The sequence below is a fragment of the Amblyomma maculatum genome, chromosome 3 (genome assembly GCF_055883805.1).
Source record: "Amblyomma maculatum isolate TAMU_Amacu chromosome 3, ASM5588380v1, whole genome shotgun sequence".
Taxonomy (NCBI): Eukaryota; Metazoa; Arthropoda; class Arachnida; order Ixodida; family Ixodidae; genus Amblyomma; species Amblyomma maculatum.
The window spans coordinates 8,389,482-8,405,954 of NC_139346.1; the positions used below are offsets into that span (position 1 = coordinate 8,389,482).

Genomic DNA, 16,473 nt, shown 5'->3' on the forward strand with positions numbered 1-16,473 from the left:
TTCGAGGGGTGCACATACATCATGACTGATGTTTTGTGGTCGTGTGCGCCTCTCAGCTAGCAGTTCTAGTGAAATATGATGCCGAGACAGCGAGAACGCCGAATTGTTATCCTTTCGAACAATCGTCTTCATAACGGTGCGGACGAGTTCTTCGTTAACTTCCGGGTAAAAGGAGCAACATGCAGGACGACTTGTCTCACGACGGCGACCGCTAATTGACAAAAAAATAAAAATGAAATAAGAATGGAGTTTATAATGAAATTGCTACGCCTTTGTATATGAAGCTGTACTCATTATGGTGCGTTACAAAACGTGAGCAGACACAAAAGCAGATGCAGAAGGATCGTGTGTGTCAATGTCAAGCGAGACAAAAATGTGACGTATAGGCCTATAAAATTTGAAAATAAATATATATAAAAAAAGTTGCTTGTATTATGGCCTCCGAGATCACCAAACGCGCGCGTTTGGTGGTCTCGGAGGCCATGCTTGTATATATGGTAAAAAGATGTCTGTGAAAAAAAAAAAATAAATGAGGAAAAAGATTGTTAACAAAGGCTAGATTTGGGGCTAAATGGTGTGAGTTACTACTAAAACAAGAGAAAGAAACATTATTTACTCCTTATACGTGGCGGGTGCGACACACGTGCGATTAGGCCATTTTGGGATCCTTTGGTGACATGTGACATCTTGTTCTGTACTTGTACAAGTTCGCGCTGTTCCGATTTCCCGATGAATCTTTTGCTGTAGAGTATGTTAATGTAATTCAGGGGCACGACGCAGTCGTCAAACGTAACTCAAAAATCTTGCCGACGTTCAGCGGCCCTTCAACAGAAGGTCAATTGGGTAAACGTTGCCTGGCCCGAGAGGATAAAAAACGGCGGGCAACTGGCTCATCAAAGCTGCTCGTCGCGCAAGCTGTCAAGTTCAGCCGTAAGTATACAGACTATTATTGTATTTTTTGCAGATGTAGAACTGGTGCCCTTGCATTGAGCCAGATAGCGCTGCTACTTCGCTGTGGCGGTATGCATGCATGTTTATCAAGAAGGAGGAATAGACCGCGTATCTCCGCCACCTGCGTCTGGCGCTTCGCCTCGGATGCTGGCTGGTGTGCGTTGTTCTTCGGCCAGGTTGATCGCGCCCAGCTGGGTCTCAGGGTCAGAGCTGTGCAGGGTCTCCCAAGTTCTTTGGTTATTTATATTTACGGCCCTCCTTGGGGAGAAGGGGCATGCACGTAGTGGTCAACATGTCGACAGTGCAGTAATTTTTTTGCCAACGTTGGTATTAAGGGAGAAAAAATACGATGTCACGCCACAGAAAGACTTTTGGCACATATCGCAGTGTCCGGATTTTGCAATAACGTAAACAAGTGGAGCCATGGTTAAAATACTTTGTGCTTGTTTCTGTACTCTGAAGGGACGGAAGAGGAAAAGTTTTTCAAGAACTGGTCCTAGATACCAAAAACCGGCGTTATTGGGTTTTTCAGATGCCGTAATTTTTTTACCGGCGAATGTTTATCAATGTTTTTGGGTTAGAACCGGAAAGTACATTGCCTGCTTGTGCCGTCTATTTTTTTTTTTTTAACGATATTTACTGCCTAAGGGCATCAGTAGGGTATGAGATGAAGAATGAAGAAATGATTAAATTAATGGAAAAAGGTTGGGTGATTTTATGAAGTCAAGGAGTCCCTGCGTCCAGGTGATATACGAGGCAGGATTGTTTGCTGGCAGGCTAGCTTTCGCCAAGTGCCGGGATTCGTGTCAATTTCAGTGCTGGGCAGTCCCACAGCAAGTCGGCTTCAACATTTTTGTTCTTGCATATCGGACACCGTGGGTGGGGATATAAGTGTCCCCGCCCAGGGTGTTCGATATGTAAAAACAAAAATGAACATAGTCATTGCTTTTTCAGAGCAAGAGCTCAATTTTGAACTGTGGCATTTGTATGTTAAGGCAAGTGATGTCATTCACAAGCCATAATATAGAGTGAAGCAAAGACTGGTATGAGAGTGTCTACTAATAGGTTTTCTTCTTCCCAGCTGTGCGCAGCAATCTGGAAAAATTACTGAATGCAATGCTAGAGGAAGAGGAGGGATAGGGTGATGCCCATCAACTGAAGACCAGCAAGGTTTCTGTCTTCCGTACCTTCCATTCGTGTGTTATAGGCCATAATGAGAAAATGTTTTGTATTGCTTTTTAGATTTCTGTAAAAATGTATTGTTTTCCTTTTTTGACAACAGCATAAAATGCTTACGTTTGCAATCTAATCCCTGAGACAGAGTCAGAAATTAAATAGATCTGCAGGCCATTAACATATGTTTTCAGATCATCATGTAGTAACTTCCTTATTCGAGTTAGCAGTGTGCAGCAGAAGCCTGTTTGAGCCAGAAATCCTGTACAGGGTGGTCGTGAACCCCATGTGTATCTGCCAGCTCCACAGCATCTTGGAGCTGGTAGATTGTCAAATTATTTAGCAGAAAGCTTTTTATGTTATTCAGTAAGTCTGGCACACCAATTTCAGCGAGTTTAACATGCAGTACATAGCTTTTTATGTTATTCAGTAAGTCTGGCACACCAATTTCAGCGAGTTTAACATGCAGTACATAGCTTTTTATGTTATTCAGTAACATGCAGTACATAGCTTTTTATGTTATTCAGTAAGTCTGGCACACCAATTTCAGCGAGTTTAACATGCAGTACATAGCTTTTTATGTTATTCAGTAAGTCTGGCACACCAATTTCAGCGAGTTTAACATGCAGTACATAGCTTTTTATGTTATTCAGTAAGTCTGGCACACCAATTTCAGCGAGTTTAACGTGCAGTACATAGCTTTTTATGTTATTCAGTAAATCTGGCACACCAATTTCAGCGAGTTTAACATGCAGTACATAGCTTTTTATGTTATTCAGTAAGTCTGGCACACCAATTGCAGTGAGTTTAACATGCAGTACATAGCTTTTTATGTTATTCAGTAAGTCTGGCACACCAATTTCAGCGAGTTTAACATGCAGTACATAGCTTTTTATGTTATTCAGTAAGTCTGGCACACCAATTTCAGCGAGTTTAACATGCACTACATAGCTTTTTATGTTATTCAGTAAGTCTGGCACACCAATTTCAGCGAGTTTAACATGCAGTACATAGCTTTTTATGTTACTCAGTAAGTCTGGCACACCAATTTCAGCAAGTTTAACATGCAGTACATAGCTTTTTATGTTATTCAGTAAGTCTGGCAAACCAATTTCAGCGAGTTTAACATGCAGTACATAGCTTTTTATGTTATTCAGTAAGTCTGGCACACCAATTTCAGCGAGTTTAACATGCAGTGCATAGCTTTTTATGTTATTCAGTAAGTATGGCACACCAATTTCAGCGAGCTTAACATGCAGTACATAGCTTTTTATGTTACTCAGTAAGTCTGGCACACCAATTTCAGCGAGTTTAACATGCAGTACATAGCTTTTTATGTTATTCAGTAAGTCTGGCACACCAATTTCAGCGAGTTTAATATGCAGTACATCGGCAAAAGAAATTATTTTTGTGAGCTTTAATGGGCAGCTTAGTGTTGATGCTAAGCTTTCACTATTCTCTTAAGTACCACAGCTTGCTATTGAAAATAATGTTCAAATTGCATTATTCATTATACCATTAGTCTCTTACATTCCTCCAGGCTGATGAATGACTGCTGCTTGTTAAAAGCTAGGAATCAGTTCTAAATTGTTTGTGTTTAAGCAGTTAAACCTCATTTTTGAAAAAAAATTCTTGTGTTTCTTTTTTGTATAATAGAAGCCAGGAAAACAAAAAGGGGGAGACAGCATCTTAGGCTGGAATTAGATCAAAAGGTAAGCAACTACATGTTTTTGGCTACGTTGAAGTAGTTAGTAGGCTTATCTATGCATAACTCATATTGAATAAAAAATTGTCATTGGCAATTTAAATACACTTTTGCGATATTCTGATCCTCCACATAAATAAGAGTTAAAATCAGTCAAAAATTTTTCATATTGTGTCTACTGGAGAAAGGAATGGCTTGTTTGCAATATTAATGGCCTGGGAATGCAGATATTATGCAGGTAGTGATCACACAGCCTCAGCTCTCTGTGTTAATTTCTACAGTTCATGTTACAGCTAGTGATCACTTTTGTATATAGGAAAGGATTTTCACTGTACAATTGAGTGTCACAATTAAAGGCCTGTGATTAATCATTACATGGCACTCTCTGGCACGTTAAATGATTGGCATGGTGCATGTGCAGAATTAGACATATGATGAGGAATGTTTTTAAATGCCTGTCCCAGTCTCATCTGCCATCACTGCAAATATGTGGCTGCCTGCAACTCAGTATTGATTTCAAAGCACTGGCTTGACTTAGAAAGGGGTCCATTCACAGCTGGTTCATTTATTGCTGTCTTGAAGCCATTGGAGGGCCTCTCTAAGAGTGCACTGTCTTAGCTCAGCGAAACTGACAATAAATGAACACGCAGCGCAGTGCTAATACAGTGGAACCCCACTATAGTAAACTCGGATATAGTAAAATGAAACTGAAGTCCCAGTTCCTCTTCCATAAGCGACATCTTTTGCCTAAATGGTAAAAACATTTTTGGTAACAATCAGTTGTCGTAAAGTGCACCTGGCCACGGGGATGTACTTCCCTTGAAATTACATCACTGCACACGCACTACTTAGAATCGAAGGGCAGATATAAAAAAACAAACAAAAAAAAAACGCAAAATTGCTTTTTTTAATGGCTTTACCATCAGGCTCACCAACACTAAGGAGCCAACTTTACATAAGCCTTAGAACCGTGAAGGAAAGAATACAGTGCATAGGATAAAAAAGTAAAGTTGGCTATGAATATGGAAGGAAGGTGGTGCAGTTCACTCAGAAGTAAAAGAGAGGAAAAGCGTAGCAAGAAGTAGGGAAAGAAATAAATGTCCGAGCTGCAAGGCGAAACACAAGGTAGTGATGGCAAGAAATGTAGGCGAGGGCATGTTCAGTTTTGCTGTGCTTGACTGTCGCATACATTTCTCATCTATTGCCTTTTAAATGCCCTAAACAGTGGAACGCAATGCCGTGTACATTCAAGGCTTTGGTTTTCACATGAAATCACTCAGTTGAACAATAATAGAGTAGAACGTTGAGCTAGTTGGTGCAACATCTTGGAAGAAGGCAGCAGAGCAGGGGAACAAAAATGAAGAAGCGCACACAGACACAAGGACAACGCTGCACTGACAACTATATTGATCTGAACCCGCGCATCTTTTCTCCCTTCACTTTACCTCTGCAGCTAACTTATTCCTTATCTTTAACATCCTGCCAACAAGCGTAATCTAATTCCTTTTTCAACAGTACCATTGAAGGCGTGGTAACAATTGGTCTTCCGAGTTCCTGATTGCATGTGCTTTGAAAATTTCCCTTGTTAACCTGTCTTTATTCCTTCTCAAAACCTTCCCATTGTGAAGGTCAGCTGGACATTTTTGGTCTTTGCAAATACAAATAAAGCAGCCTTTGCAGTGCACTGGGAGGTTGATGTCTGACTTCTCCGATATTGCTGCAGTGTGCTCTCTAATTTTGTTATTAATGAATCTTCCTGTTTGTCCAATGTATTGCATGATGTAGGTTTTTTTTTTTTTTAGCGCAAACAAAGACAGACAAGAAAGGCGAGACGTTTGCGCTAAAAAAAAAAAAAAAAAAACCTACATCAAGATGAACTACCAACTCGCCCAGCAGGAAGTTTTAATCAATGTATTGCTTCCCACAATGTAAGGGAATCTGGTAAACAATCCCCTGGATACAATCGGAGTACCTTGTCCGGTGCGCAGTTTGGCATCTAGACTTAAACTCCTAGTTATTCACTCGACCAAACATGCCTTTGGCTCTGTTTTATGTCGCAGGGAACAATCCGGATGCCATGTCTGTGTCCAATCTTCATCAAATTATGGGTCAATCCATGGTACCACTGACCACTTATTTCTTTGTTTAAAGAAATAATGTAAAGGGCATCCTCGGAAAAAGGAGCCGTCCAAGCTTACTTTGCGTGCGCCTTTACTGCTGATTCTGATCACATGTCGGTGGCAGCACTTTGCAAAGTGTGGAGGCCACGTGCTCCTGTGTTCTTATATTGCCTCTAGCTGTGCTATGTCGCCGCATACTTACATGCCAAAGTTATTGGCACGAGCGCAAGACTGCCTGTCTTATTTGCGTGATAGAAAAAGTTATGCGTTCACATAACCTTTACTGTGTCTCATCATCATTATCATCATCATTTTCTATCCCTTAAAGGCCCCAAGTGGGGTATTACATTGGGGGGGGGGGGGGAATCGATAACATATGTATCAACGGTCAGTAAATGAAAAACGAGAACAGGCACTACAATGCAGTAATACAACAGCAATTCAAGAATACCATAAATTGTACCTGAGCGCAATTCAAAAACTCCTAAAACAGACTATGGGCAGTAAGAGCAAAAACAAATGCAACATAGACCACAATCACTAACTCGAAAGAATAAAAATTGCACAGAAAGGAAACCATTGTAGTTGTTCGTTTAGATGGGCAGCAAGTATAGTCGTAAATTTAAATGTCATGCTTGGAGGCTATTGATTCGGGTAATTTATTCTATGCTGCAATTGGTCTATGAAAAAAGGACCTGTTGAAAGCATCAGTGTGACCATGAAGACTCTGAACGCTCATTGAATTATAATGGCAACGAGAAGTGCGTAGTGGCGACTCTAAGAGCAATTTTGGTCAATGAGGACAAAGTTGTGCAATTTTCTGTCGGAATTTCCAGTGGGTGAAGGTTAAGGGAGGCTTTGATACCAGTTATGTAATCCAAATAATGTGCGCTAAAATGTTGTTATCTGAGCACTGTTGCGGTACAGTGCTTGTCGTTCAGACTTGGCACTGTATGCGACTACTTTTTTAGAGTACAAACATTTTCGTTGAATTGGGAACCAGAAATCTTGCATCTAGAAAGAAAAGTGCAAATTTTCTTGGGCTCACTCATTCAGAATGCACCTTGAATATTTTAATCTGAGTGCTCGCTTTGTCTGTTTCATCTGAGGCAGTTGAGACCATTGCGCATTATTTTGAGCAAGTGAGTCCATTTAACCGAGCAGCTGGTGGGTGTGTATGTAGGCACATCTTCTTCCTGTAGGTATTGCTTTATGTACACTGGAATATGGACACTGCCTCCTTGCATTCCAATCTTATATAGTTGGTGCTGTGCAGTGGTAGCTCATATGTCTGTTGGTTGTACAATACATAGCTGCCTTTTGTGGTGCCACCTCAAGAACGATTTCTAAACTTTTTAATTATGTCTGCAGACCTTGTGCAGGAGCAAACGAAAAAAAAAAGTAAATAAAAGGTTATTTTCTAAGGCCCAGACAAAGGCAAATAAGTTTTACTCAGTAGCATTGTTGGTTGCTGGACGACATAGTGCAGATGATTTCTAGCCGAGTAGCATCTTTGTGTTGCTCTGTGCTGTCGGTAGCTAAATAAGTTTGGGAAATTTAAACTTCACCCATCTGAAGCTCTGATGCGCAGTGTTGCTCATGTTTTCTTTCTGTAATGTTCTGTTGTTTTATAGAGTTGCCAGAACTTGTTGACGTCTTCAATACTTCTGGGATGGCTGGTGCAGCAGCAGGAAATACTGGAGGTGTTGAGTGTTTTGGCCGTCCTGTAAGTGTTGATCAACTGTTGCAATGAAAATTAAGTTAACCTGTAGCCCTTTATAAGAGGCACCTATTCTGCATTATTTTTTTATACCTGTTGCTAAGCATGATTCTCTCTGAAAGTACTGTGTGTCAAGTTGGGCAGTGTAAATGCCTCATTGGGGCACTGAAAGTTGACCTGTCAGAGCTGCACAGTCTAAGCAGTTAGAAATCTAATTGTCCCAGATACACCTTGAGTTTTACTATGAACAGAGGAGTTTAACATCAAGTCTAAACAAAGTTTGTTGCGCTGTTGGGGCCATGAAGGTGGCACATCTATTAGATCAAAGTAGGGAATTCGCTTGTAGGATGAAAGAGCACTGAACAAGTGTAGAGGGGGAGCCTCAGTTAGCAAGCCGAGCCAACATTTCGACAAGGGGACTTGTCTTCGTCTGGGCAGCACAATTACTGGTGGAGGTTTTAAATACGCTTTTGCTTCCGAAGAAGAAAAGCCAGGGGGGGGGGGGGGAAGAAGCAGGGCGAGAAGTGAAAGAATGTTTCCTTGGGTATGAATTTCTATGAGCATGGAACCAGTGCCTCCATCACATGAAAAAAAAAAAAAAAAAGAAAAGCAGCAGCAGCAGCAAGGAAATCTAATATGCGAAGTAGACGATTGTCAGCACCGAAAGCAGGTTCGATGCTGACACGTGTTTCTTGAAAGGGGACAGGTAGAACGAAAGGAAGAAGATGGTTTACCCGTTATGAAGGAGCACTGAACAAGTGTAATAGGGGTACGCCTCAGTTCACAGGTCGAGCCAACGTTTCCACAAGTGGACTTGTTTTCGTCTGGGCAAAGTGATTATCACTGGCAGGGGTTTAAATACGCTTTTGCTTCCGAAGAAGAAAAGTTTAGGAGGGAAAAGTGGGTGAGAAGAAAGTAGGTGAAGGAGTGTGGAGGGGAGGATGGGTGGTGAGAAGGAAGTAGGTCATGCAGTGAAAAAATAAATAAATCTTCAGTATGTATTTCTCAGCTTGGAATCGGGGATCTTGTGGCCTGCAAAAGAAGTAAAAGCAGAATACCAGGAAAAACTACAATACCGGGAAGGTGATTTGTCACCACTTAAGAGGGTTTGGTGCAGATACACCTTACAAAGAGACAGGCTTTGCAAAGGGCCCTGATAAGGAATATATCTAAGGGGGCCAATTCTTAAAACTTTCTGCAAAGCTGGTGGTGGCGGTGGCGGGGGGGGGGGGGGGGGAGGGGGAGGTGTGTACAAAGTCACAGGATAATAACCGCACAGTGAACCACAAATGACATGCAAAAAAAAAAAAAGGTTTGAGGACAAACTCAAGCAACAAGTGATAAGGGGGAAATGTGTTTGGAGAAACATGTACAGCTTATGCTATTGCAGAAGGGAATAGAGTGTACATGCGTTGTGAATAAACTGTACAATTAACGCTATGTGGGATTGTTTCCCCGAATAGTTATGTTGCATAGGGAATATACTTAAGGGATATTCTTAAGTGGTGACTAACCATCTACCCGGTATTGTAGTTTTTCCTGGTATGCTGCTTTTACTTCTTTTACTGGCCACAGGATCCCTGGTTCCAGGCTGAGAAATACATACTGAAGATGTTCTTTTTTTTCTTCACTCCATGACCTACTTTCTTCTCATCTTCTCACCCATCCTCCCCTCCCCACTCCTTCACCTGCCTTATTCCCACCCATTTTCACCTCCACAGTTTTTCTTCTTTGGAAGCAAAAGCGTATTTAAACCCCTGCCACTGATGATCGCTTTGCCCAGACGAAGACAAGTCCACTTGTCGAAACGTTGGCTCGACCTGCAAACTGAGATGTACCCCTTTTACATTTTAGGAAACGTAGCGCAAAGAAGACAAGGACAACTGCAAACTCACCAACTCACCCAATTCAGCATTCTTGTACCCCTTTTACCCTTGTTCAGTGCTCCTTCATACATTGAAAGGGACAAGCATTCCAAAGGGACCTGATGAGCAATGCAGCTGCATGGGAACAGCTATCAAGAGGTTTTGGAAAGGGGAGAGAAGGACAAAAAAAAAATCAAAATAACAACAAATCAGAGTATACTATACCTGCCAAGCATGGCATTATCTGAAACAATTCAAGGGGGAACCAAAGTAACAAGTAATGAGAAACAAACATGTTTGAAAAAACAATTGGAGCTTATGCTTTTACAGGAGGGGGGGGCGGGGATCCAGAGTATGCACATGTGCTATGAATAAACTGTACTATTTACACTTTAAGGGATTGTTTTCATGACTAGTTGTGGCAGAGAGGAAATATATTTAAGGAATACTAATGCTTCTTTCAAGATATTGTTGCAAGATAACGACAACGAAGTGTTTCCTTCACTTGCCTCGTGGAAGGGACAGGGAGATAACAAAGTGGGCCTGGTTCCATGTTGCTGCTCGCGGCTATGCTAGTTGAGGCTGTTGTAGATATACTGTAAATACATAGAGTTTTCACGTAACAATATTTGCTCCTGTTGGTTCCAATGTTCTAAATTTATGGATTAGATATGCCACCCTATATTTTTTGTCCCTTGAAGATTTAAAGCCCAACATGGAGAATAAATAAATAAATTTCAACAACCTTACGGCCCATCTGATTGAAATGCTGGGAAACTGCCTTTGGGAGGGCTTTGCCTGTGTCTGCCCGATGTTCATTTACCCTTCTGTTCATTGATTGCCCTGTCTCTTTCGGACAAGTTCGGAGCCATAATTGAAAACCTACTTGAAAAGCCATGCCCTTTGCTGACTGCAAATATCGCTCTGTAGGATGAGCAAATGAATGTGCTTCCTCGACTGCCATGGGCAAGGCACTGAAGCGTGGGGTGCAGCACAGATGTCCACACAGCTTCTCCGCACCTCCAGTTCCCCCAATTTACTGCATGTAACACACTGCTCCCCTGCAAGTTCACCGTCGTCTGGGGAAGCCATCGCGCAGGGCGAGCCACGAAACTTTCGCTAACCAGTGACGACTTGAAATGTGCCCATGCCACAAAAGTGTAATGCGATGATCAATTACAGTACTGGTACCGGCAGCTAATCAGAGTTATCAAAGCTTATGCTACGCCGCACGTTCAGACTATAAGGATGGTCGACTCTGGCAAAAAACAAAACAGATCTGCCGCTCCAAACGGCCTGGAGTAGATGTTGCAGTGAAGGCATGTTCGCGAATGTGGCAGTTAGTCTTACCGTCATATTCACGACTGTGCCTTCACTAGAACTTCTACTCCAAGCAGCCCCTGAGGCCCGTTTTTCGTTTCAGAAAACAACCTCCACTCGAATAACTCCCACAGTGCCAGAGAGAACTCGAGTTTTCTCAAGAATCTCTAGTCCGCAATGCCGCTGCCTTGGCGCCGCTCCTCGACCACTCCACTTGTAAACACTGAGGACATCACATCGTTTGCTCGCTGTGTGGACTTTGTTCTACCGGTATACCAAACTTCACGAAAGTGGATATGATGAGGATGCACCAAACCTTTCTCTAAAGCATTGGCTGAAAGTGACAGCGACACAGGACATCTGGCACGTTATCGTTTTACAGGTGTGGCCGTGGCCTCTTGCTGCCCGTGCCGAGCTTTTATAACTGTGATCAGCCGCCGGTACCAGTACTGTAATTGATTATCGCATTATGCTCCTGTGGTGTGGGTACATTTCAAGTCGTTGCCGATGAAGTGAACAACTTTTCGGAGCCTACTGAGTGCAGAGTTGAGGCGCTCATTTCACGGTTAATGGTGAGCTTGAAGGTTGATTCGAGCTGTGGGGGAGGCGCACTCCTTCCATAGCTCGCCCTTTCTGATGAACGGCGGCAAACTTGTTGTGGGGGAACAGCATGTCGCGAGCAGTAAGCTGGGGTGCACCGAAGGCGCGGTGGGGCTGTGCGGACATCTGTGCTGCACCCCACGCATCAATGGCTTGCCTGTCACCTGAGGGTACGTAGTGCGTCTTCGGACGCGCGGCACTGTCGAGGGAGTGCATTGGTGTGCTTGTCCTACGGATGGATATTCGCTGCCAGCGAAGGCATTTTCTTCAAGCACATTTTCAGTTAGGGTTCCGAATTCAGGTGTATGCGCTGAAACGCACTGTGAAGCAGCATGCAGGTTTTCACCGTTTGCCCCCGAGCCCTCTGAAGGCCAAAGCCATGTTCATAAAAGTGCCGGCTTTTACTTTTTTTTTTTTCCAATGTATTTTGATGTCTGTCAAAGCATGGCAATAAAAAAAAAAAGGCAAAGGGCGAGAACATCTCACACCAACCGAAGTATTCACACCATTTCTCAAAGCCTATGTCATGTACTGCGTAAACTCTACGTCACCAGAAGCGACTGTTGCCAGGCGCAAAAGCATTTTTGGTCGTTTTTCACAGCCACCCTTTTTATCTAGCCCGCAAAACAAGTTCCACTATGCTCTTAACATCCAACTTGCTTGCGAAGGTTGTTTAGAAGACTCAACATGAAAAACTAAGCGTGCTACTTTAGCACACAGTTTTCGGGCCAAAAGTACGCCTTAATTTCATCCCCATACGCCATTTGCGCTGCTTCGAGTGGAGAGAGAACTTGTCAGAGGAAATGCCGAGTTGGATTCATGAATCCAAATTGGCCCTGAAGTGGAGGAGTGGCTGTTTTCTCCACTCCAAGCACTGGTGGTAGAGCATCGAGTCGAGGCACGTTTACAATATGGGCGCTAGTTGGCATTCATGTGAGAAAACCATTGAGAACTTAGTACAAGAATCAAACTGAACTTGGTGGTCTATATTGCTGAGACTTTCAGTTTGCACATCCCATTCCTATTATACCTGCAATGCAGTTGCAGGCTTTCAGGCACCGTTAAAACATTCACAGCGCCACTTGGTTTCGCATTCAGTGGGAGTACCCATTTCATGGCAGTTGTATCAACACATGAAGCTCATGATAATTTTTGATGGCCATGTTTGTACCTCCAGCCGTCAGTAAGGATTTTAATTGAGATGTCCCAAGTTTGGTCAAAAGGTTTTCTGTGGGTAAAATTAATGATAGAGCACCTGTTGGGACATTCGTTAAAACAGATGCTTGAGCAAGTTGGTAACTCATTTTGACCGGAACAGCGCGCACTAAGACACAGACAAGAAGGGAGACACGACACACAAGAGCGCTGACTTTCAACTGGTGTTTATTGTTTGGAACGAGGCATATATACAAGTTCCAACAACACAAGGAAAACAACCATCCTTCATAGATTCATAGTCAATTCATGCATGTCACACTGAACAAGGACGATAACAACATTATCATTTTCCCTTCACTAAAGATGCCAATTCTTTTGAACTGATCGATAAAGAGGGGCTACTGACACATGCAAAAATGGAAAAGGGAAGCAGGCAGATTCAGAGACGCGGAAGGAAAAAGAAATAATTACTGCTGTACCTTACATTCATCATTTCTCCCACAGACTAAAAAAGATAGCGAATAGAGCACGAGTTAAGGTTATATTTTCGGCTCCAGATAAGCTTGGGAAGATGTGCAAAATGGTTAATACTGATTTCGTTCCCAGAGATTGCGACATCAAGCATGAAAATCGATTCGTGTCATGTGAAGAAGGTGTAGTGTATGCCATTCCCTTGTCATGCGGCAAGCTGTATGTGGGTCAGACGGGGAGATGCCTCAATGAACGCCTGAAGGAGCACAATAATAACGTGCATAACACAGTAAAAGGGCATCTCGGGATTCATTGTAGAGACTGTGAAAACAAAACTTGCCACCCTGACTTCACTAGCACACAAATTTTAAGTAAACACAGTGACCAATTAACACGCGAAATAATCGAAGCAGCGCACATCGCCTGGTCTAAAGACGCATGCGTCAGTAGCCCCTCTTTATCGAACAGTTCAAAAGAATTGGCATCTTTAGTGAAGGGAAAATGATAGTGTTGTTATCGTCCTTGTTCAGTGTGACATGCATGAATTGACTATGAATCTATGAAGGATGGTTGTTTTCCTTGCGTTGTTGGAACTTGTATATATGCCTCGTACAGAACAATAAACACCAGTTGAAAGTCAGCGCTCGTGTGTGTCGTGTCTCTCTTCTTGTCTGTGTCTTAGTGCGCGCTGTTCCGGTCAAAACCTGTTGGGAGCAGCTTGGCTCCACAGAAAATTTCAGCTGTACTGATATTTTGAGGTATGCAATTGTATGTTACCAAAGCTTTACGTGTTTCGTTTGCTGTTTCTTCCAAATTCGCTTGTATTATAGTCACAAATGCATGCATTCAAGATTAAGCGGAAAGGGAAGGGTTCGAGAACTTGGGTTTTGTATTTTCTACACCGCTAAAAGATAAACTGTTCATGCAGTGAAGTTCGTAATATAACAGTGTTTTTTTTTTTATATAAATGCTGCTGTGTAAAAACAAAATTTCGTTGTAAATTAGGATGGATTAGGGCGGACGTTAAGAAGCGGCAGATGTTTTTTTTTTCTTTCTTGTTTTTTTGCCAGAGTAGACCGTCCTTCTCGTCTGAACGTGCAAAGAGTAGCATAAGCTATGGTGGATGCGAATGTTAAGCGGCACATTTACCTTTTTTTTTTTTTTTTTTGCGAGAGTTGTCCATTTTTGCATTTATAAATCAACGAAAGCATGCGGTCAGCTGTGATCATGACACCGGCTTTTAGAAGGGCAGTACTGGTATATCTAACCTGACCAGATTTGGGCTGCATTTGAGAATTTTATTCACTTATTTTGCATTAATAGGGGCTGCCATATTTGTTACAGCTTACAGTATTTATTATTTTGTTACAGTATTTGATTGTTTTAAATGTTAAAAAGAGGGCTTTAATTTGTGTCTTGTTTCCTTCCTCTTCAGTTCATGCGATGTCAAAATTTCCCCACCTACCTTACTCTATGGTCCAGAGTTTTTTGCGTCACAAATTCAACAATGCAGCGAGTGCATTGAAGAAAGCAAGCAAAGAATCAAACAGGAAGGGTCAGGGTTCGGGCTAGTGGGTAATCTACATGAGGTTCCATAGCGCACATTAAAGAAGGGACAGAACACAAGCGCTCGTGTTCGGTCCTTTTCTTGATGCGCGCTATGGAACCTCACGCATAAACAGGAAGTATGTTTCACTTCTCATTCTGATAAAAAAAAAAAAAAAAAACTGCTTCCAAGATTCTAACCCGCACTCCTTTACTCTGAAAAATGGAACTATTATATTCATGTCAGGATCAGATAAAAAAACAGAATGCCCCGTTGTGGTTTCCATTACAGGTTGGTGGCTTTGCCATAGTCTACATTTCAAATACGGCGTTTCAGACATTGCGGTTTCCAACTCCAGCTCAGCTTTTCTTACTTTTGTTTTGTCATCATTCATAACCATGTTAAGAAGGAACAAACCATCTGGTTTCTAAAGCTAGTTCTTGTAGCAGTATATGATTGAATGTTAAAAAGCCTACCTTAATTTGTGTCTTGTTTTCTTCCTTTTCAGTACACGTTGCGTCCAAAGTTTGGAACCTATCCAGATCTGCGGTCCGGACTTTCTACTTGCTTTCGTTTAGCACGAGATCAGTGTTTTGCTACTCTATATAATGGTGTATTGTAGCACTGTTTCTTGAAAATTAAACTCTGTAAATAGATATTGAGTGGCATAGGCGTATTTCCTTTCCATGGACTGTATTGTGATTTAATGATGCGTGATATGGTATGGCAGAAATTGTTTGCTGCGAGTACTATGAAAGACCCCATAGTGGAGGGCTTTGGAAATTTCTACCACCTGGGGTTCTTTAATGTGCACTGACATTGCACAGCACTCAGGCGCCTTGCTTTCCACCTCCATCAAAAAGTTGCTGCTGCGGCCGGGATTCGATCCCACATCCTTGGGCACAGAAGTCTTGGATGGATGGAAGGATAGAATATAGGACCATCCCCTTTGAAACGGCGTGGTAGCAGTAGCTATCATTCTCATTTTTCTCCATATATCTTAATTATTGGTTTAGAATAGTTAACTAAACCATCATTCTATTTATTAAATTTTCCTCCTACATTACTAACATTATGTCACTTCTCTGCTTTTAAGCCACCAATCTTCCAGCCGTTTTTTGCTAGTTTCCACCGCCGGTTTATTGACCCGGCCACTGTTATCTCTAAACCCCAGAGCTTCAGGAACAGTGATTGCGCCTGCATCAACTTCCGGATGGATACCATTGCATTCGAGTATAATATGGTCAATTGTTTCACTGGAGTTTCCACATACAGCACATGTGTCATCTCCATTGTTAAACTTCTTTTTGTAGCTGCGTGTTCTAAGGCACCCTGATCTAGCTTCAAAAAGTAGGGCACTGCCTCTTGAGTTATCAAAGAAATCTTCCTTCCTGATCTGCATTTTCCACTTTCGGTATAATTCCACACTCTGTTTCTTTTCCATCGAATTTATCCAATTTTTACCTTCTGTGTTTTTCACCTGTTGCTTCATGCTCTTTATTTCTCCGTCGTTGTTACTAGCATACTAGTTAGTTTCCTAGTTCTTTTCCTCCATTGTGTGTCAACGCTTTTTAGGTACAGGTATTTAAATACCTTAGATGCCCATCTGTTACTGTCCAATTTCCTCAGGCGTTCCTCATATAATATTTTACTCTGAGCTTCCCGTACTTCGAAAGATGCCCAGCCCATATCTCCCTGTACCGTCTCATTTGTAGTTTTGCCGTGGGCACCTAGTGCTAATCGTCCAACGGATCTCTGATTTGTTTCTAATGTCGACTGTACCTCTGATTTTAGGCACAAAACCGCATTTCCGAAAGTAAGTCCGGGCACCATAATTCCTTTCC

The 16,473-nt window shown here is 42.2% G+C and overlaps 1 long non-coding RNA gene across 4 annotated transcripts in view; it reads left to right on the plus strand.

Annotated features, from left to right (window-relative positions):
- Nucleotides 1–505: 505 nt before the first annotated feature.
- LOC146194183 (uncharacterized) overlaps nucleotides 506–16,473 on the plus strand; it is a 667,843-nt gene continuing 651,875 nt past the window's right edge. The window contains exons 1-5 of one of the 4 annotated variants that reach the window (XR_014705791.1): nucleotides 517–930; nucleotides 2,033–2,121; nucleotides 3,781–3,836; nucleotides 7,584–7,675; nucleotides 15,138–15,287. This is a non-coding gene — a long non-coding RNA (uncharacterized LOC146194183). Of the gene's footprint in view, nucleotides 931–2,032; nucleotides 2,122–3,780; nucleotides 3,837–7,583; nucleotides 7,676–14,518; nucleotides 14,591–15,137; nucleotides 15,288–16,473 lie in introns of those variants that run through there. The other 3 variants (XR_014705793.1, XR_014705792.1, XR_014705790.1) reach the window with 3 other exon arrangements.